Source organism: Bubalus kerabau, chromosome 9 (assembly GCF_029407905.1).
Source record: "Bubalus kerabau isolate K-KA32 ecotype Philippines breed swamp buffalo chromosome 9, PCC_UOA_SB_1v2, whole genome shotgun sequence".
NCBI classification, from domain to species: Eukaryota; Metazoa; Chordata; class Mammalia; order Artiodactyla; family Bovidae; genus Bubalus; species Bubalus kerabau.
Genome location: NC_073632.1, coordinates 94,957,682 through 94,963,681, shown reverse-complemented (window position 1 = coordinate 94,963,681; position 6,000 = coordinate 94,957,682).

Genomic DNA, 6,000 nt, shown 5'->3' with positions numbered 1-6,000 from the left:
ATAAGTACAATAAATAGTTCATGTTAAAGGCTTCCTTTAGGTCAGTACAGGTTTAAAAAATTAATAATTTTCAACTATTAAACTCTGTGTCTAGTATCATTTGAGTCCAGTTTATGATTTTTAAAATGTGAAGTTATTGGCTAATCTCTTTTCCTTTATTTACAGTCTTTTACTTTATCACATGAACTGCCTACCAAATATATATGTTGTTGTTATACCTTAAATCCATTTTACGTAGATGAACAAGTATTTAGGGGTTTCCCCCCCCTTTTTCAAGTATTACCATCATTCTTAGGTCTCCTTTTATCCTCTTGTCTGCACACACTTTATATTTGGTCTATATGAGACTGTTGTGTAACTGATGCAATCTGCATTATGTTTATGATTCCTTTTACTACTATTTTTTAAAATTTCCTATTATTTGTCCTTTTAGTTACCTAGCATATTTTTGGTGGGTGAGAGGTGATAAGGACTCCATGCAACCAACCTATTTTCCCTTTTAATTCTGTTAATTCTTGTATACAGTGTGTTTGCCTTCATATGTCATCACCATCGTCATCCAAGAGCTCTCTGCCAGGCTGGCTGTGGTTTCAGCAGACCTCCATCACAGTTGAATTTCTCTTTGCCCAAGCTTATTTCCCCTGACTCCCACACCATCTTCTTGCTGACAGCTGAATGGGAGACATGCACTGCTGGTCTTGGAGCATCTCCCGCTGAGGTGGGGGCAGCTTCAGCCACAGACACTGGTGGCAGCCCTTCTTGGGAGCTCCTACCACATGAACCATGGAGCTGGCTGGTGCCATTGTGGAACCCTCCTTCTAGCTAGTTCATTAGCTTTGTCATTTTAATACATTTTGGATCCATGTTTGTCATGCTTAAATTGTGACCATACCTTGTTACGCTAAACGCAAATACACAGACAGTATATCCACTTACGTGTATGAAGGCTAAAGGGAGGATATCAAATTTATGTTTGAAACACAGGCAGTTATTGTTCTCCCAAATAGCCAGTCTTCTCCCTTCTGTAAAGTCACCCAGAGATCCTGGAATCTTGGTGGATTCAGAATCTGGGTGGGGCTTTGAGTTGCATTCCCTGGAGAAGGGTTAAATTTGTTCTGTTGAGGCAAGGGGGATTCTCGAGGGTACTTAGCTTCCAGAGGGGCTGAGGCAGGCTGCTCTTGTTCTCCAGCTTCCATTCTAAGCTCTCCTTTTACTAACACAGCCCCCGCCCCTACCCCTGTTCATGTTTCAACTGTGCCACCAGCGCACGTGTTTCTCATGTTGCCTTGTAATTAGTTGTGCCATGAGACTAAGGTTTTGACTAGTGGGATATGAGCAGAAGTGATATATGCAATTCTACTTCATACCCTTGAAATTAATATTGCTAGCCTGCTGCTCACTCCTTCCTGTTGCTGAACTCATACCCTAATTAAATATAATGTACACTTCATGTTAGTGTATAATCTGATTTCCAAAATAATTTAAGCAGGCCATTTTATACTTTGACTATTTCCCATATTTCCCATGTAATGACTCATGAAATTCAGTTATTTAACTAGTACATTTTCTGATTCATCATCTTCACCCCTTGTTTGGTTAAACTAATTTTGTTGAGACCCCCATCAACTCGCCTGAATTATTGTAAGAACTTTCTAACTGGAGTCTTTAACTTCATTCAGGTCCTTCAAGTTTATTATCCAGCTGTCAACCAAATGACATACTTGAAAGATCGTTCTAGATTCTGGTAGTATGACCAAGTAAGCTCCTGATGGATTGACTGTCACACAACTACAAACTTGGGGGCAAAATAAAAATCTACCTAAAGATACTGAAGTGGAACAATGAATAGGCAGATTCTGGGTGGAAGGCATCCTATCTAACAACTAAACTAATTTGAGATGCTGCCCAACAGAATCAAACCAAGTTAACTGCCTGGCTCTTGTTCAGTCGCTAAGTCATGTCCGACTCCTTGCAACCCCAGGCAGCATGTCAGGCTTCCCTGTCTTTCACTATCTCACGGAGTTTGCTCAGATTTATGTCCATTGAGCTGGTGATGCTATCTAACCATCTCATCCTCTGCCGCCCTCTTTTGCCTTCAATCTTTCCCAGCATCAAGGTCTTTTCCAATGAGTTGGCTCTTCACATCAGGTGGCTTCCCACTATATAAGCTTTTATATCATTTGAATTTGAACCATGTGAATGCATTGCCTATCCAAATATAAATACATAAAATGGAAATAAAAAATAAAATCTTGGGGATTTCCTGGTGACTCAGTGGTAAAGAAGCTGCCTGCCAATGCAGGAGACATGGGTTCCATTCCTGATCCAGGAAGATCCCACATGCCAGGGATCAACTGAACCCATGCACCGCAACTATTGAGCCTGTGCTCTAGAGTCTTCGAGCTGCAGCTGCTGAAGGCCATATACCCTGGAGCCCATGCTCTGCAATAAGAGAAGCCACCACGATGGGAAGCCTGCACACTACAACTAGAGAGTAGCCCCCACTTGCTGCAGCTAGAGAAAAGCCTGCACAGCAACAAAGACCCCGCACAGTCAAAAATAATTAATATTAAAAAAATAAAATCTTTAAGTCCAAGTGAAGGAACTGGGCTTAGACTAAGCATGATACACTTTTAATGAGACAGGCCAAATGAAAGAGCTGTGAAAGTGTGAAGTAGAGACGTTTGTATGGTTGGTCAAAGTATTAGGATTAGGTTATGTGCCATAAGAAACCCAAAACAAAAGACTGTTTAGAAACATAATATCTGGTTCGATTCCAGGAAGATCCCCTGGAGTAGGAAATGAATGAATGCCTACAGTATTCTCGCCTTCTAAATTCCATGGACAGAGGGGCCTGGCAGGCTACAGTCCAGGGGGTCACAAAGACTCAAACACGACTGAGCATGCACACACACACACACACATAAAATCCAAAAAAAAACAATTGCTTAGACTGACTAGAGCTGGCAGTCGACACTTGGTATAGCAGATCCACAGCGTCAGTCCATACTTCATCTGTACAATTCTGCTATCTTCACATGAAGTGAAGTGAAGTTGCTCAGTCGTGTCCGACTCTTTGTGACCCCATGGACACCAGGCTCCTCCGTCCGTAGGATTTTCTAGGCAAGAGTACTGGAGTGGGTTGCCATTTCCTTCTCCAGGGCATCTTCCTGACCCAGGGATCGAACCCAGGTCTCCCGCACTGTAGACGGACGCTTTACCATCTGACCCACCAGGGAAGTCCTATAAGCCTATATAAGCCATCTTCACATGGCTTATATCCTAAAGGTCATTTATGGTCAGAGTTGATGTTCTAAGCTGAAAAGGGGATGGTGTGACTGGAAGGGGGATTTTCAGGGCCTCCCCCTGTAAGGTACCTTCCTAAAAGTTCTATACGACACTTCTGCTGGCCAGAAGTTAGATCCACGGCCACACCTAGCTGCATTAGAGTCTTGGAAAATGTAGTCCTTATTCCAAGAAGCCCAACTTAATCAAGGAAGACTTTGTTATTAGGAAAATGAGGACTTGGTGGGCAGATCTCTGTCTCAGTGAGCAAGTTGAGGGAATTTCAATCTGATAGCTCCTATTTTCACTAACAAACATGGATATCACTTTGCCAACAAAAGTCCATATAGTCAAAGCTATGATTTTTCCAGTAGTCACATACAGATGTGAAAGCTGGACCATGAAGGCTGAGCGCCGAAGAATTGATGGTTTTGAATTGTGTGCTGGAGAAGACTCTTGAGACTCGCTTGAACTTCTAGGAGACCAAGCCAGTCAATCCTAAGGGAAATTAATCCTGAATATTAATTAGAAGGACTTTTACTGAAGTTGAAGCTCCAATACTTTGGCCATGTGATGCAAAGAGCTAACTCACTAGAAAAGACCCTGATGCTGGGAAAGATTGAGGGCAACAGCAGAAGGGGACAACAGAGGATGAGATGGTAGAATAGCATCACTGACTCAATGGATATGAGTTTGAACAAACTCTGGGAGATAGTGAAGGACAGAGTTGACTGGTGTGCTGCATGCAGTCCATGGGGTCACAAAGAGTCAGACACGACTTATCAACTGAACATAATTTTCTCTGAAGGTAGAGATAAAGTGATTGGCTGAAAGGGCAGAAAGGGGTATGTGGCTGGCTTGAGGACAGTGGTGCAAGTCTGAAATAACTCATGTGAAGAGTAAGAGAGAACTGAAGTGGGACATGCAGAAAAATATGTGTCAGATGGGGAGATATGTAATTGTGCATCAGTCTTCAAGGTGGTATGATTTTTTTTTTTCCCTATGGCATTCAGCAATCTGGGAGCAGCCAGTCTGTGATGGAAGGTATTATTTAGGAAGGAAGAAGCTATTATTTAGGAAAAATACTACTTAGGAAGAATGGAAGCTATTATTTAGGAAGAACATTCTTATCACTATCCTTGGTGAGATAGCACTGAGGATCTATCTCAGTTTGTTCCTGCAAATACTGTGACATAATCTATTCATAAAAATTCAGCAGATTCTTTGTGTGTGTGTGTGTGTGTGTGGCTGCACTGTGTGGCTTGTGGGATCTCACTTCCCCTACCAGGGACTGAATCCAGAATCCTAACCACTAGGCTACCAAGGAACTCTTTTTTTTTTTTGGAGATTCTTAATCATGGTTATACTTTTCTAGTCTTATACATATTCTGTACCTTAAGAGATGGCTCAGATTTTTGAAGGAGGACAGCCAGATGCAATAGACCAGAAGAGTGAAACTAGTCCTGAAAGTCCTTTAGATTTCTCTGATAAAATGTAAAAAGTGTCTCCAAATTCTTTTTTTTTTTTTAACAACAATGTATTTATCCTGCAAGTATCTAAGTAATGCCTACCATAAGCCAGACGTTGCCCTAGCCAAATGGAGGAAGTATGTAACTTTACATCATTTACCTACTGGGGCAAAGTGAAAGTCACTCAGTAGTGTCCGACTATTTACAACCCCATGGACTATACAATTCATGGAATTCTCTAGGCCAGAATACTGGAGTGAGTACCCTATCCCTTCTCCAGGGGATCTTCCCAACCCATTAATTGAACCAGGATCTCCTGTATTGCAGGCAGATTCTTAACCAGCTGAGCTATCAGGGAAGCCCAAAAGAGGGCAAAGAGACAGCAAATACATAATGTTGAGAAGTAGTCTTTATGTTGTTCCCTTCTGTGTAATTCTCTCTCCCCTCCAAACCTTTCAACTCACGGTTATCAAATTAATCTTCCTATTCCTTTATAAATTACGCATTCATTTGAACTTTAAATGGTTCCTTGACACCTACTGAATAAAATTTCAACTCTTTACTAGCACTTACCTTTTTTACCTAATTTTTGTTAACTTTCCTGTATGTATCTTATGCTTCTACCAAATCAATTCACCATACACCAGGAAAAAACTCATCTCGAGTCTCTCTGAGTCCCAGTTTGGATATGATCATTTTAGAGGGACGGAGGTTGTAGAGACCACACTGTAAAAGAAGAAATGACTAGTGTAGTAGTCATGAAGGCGGTACACAAGTATGTTTCTCACTGTCCCATCACTTTGAAGTCAGCCTTGGCCACATGACTTGCTCTGGCCAGTGAAATGTGGGCAGAGGTGGCACTTCTCGTACCCAGGCAGAAGTTAGACAAATTATCTCATTTTCTGTTTTCAACTGTTCAATGTCCCCAGTGCCTGCCTCCACTCTACATGAACAAATAGAGGAAATGAAAAGAAAAAAATTCCTGGTGTTTGAAACCTCTTCAATGTAGAGGTTACTACAGAATACTCTTAATGACTAAAACAACAACAGAATAGTCTCCCTCGATTAGTACAACCAGTAAGAAACAGTAGTGTAAGCCACTATTTTGACGGGTTTTTAAAATTAACTTCATTGAGGTATAAATTATGTACAGTAAAATGTATCCATTTTATGTGTACTGTTCAATGAGTTTTAATGAACATGCACACCTCCTTAACCACTATACTAATTGAGATATAGAACACTT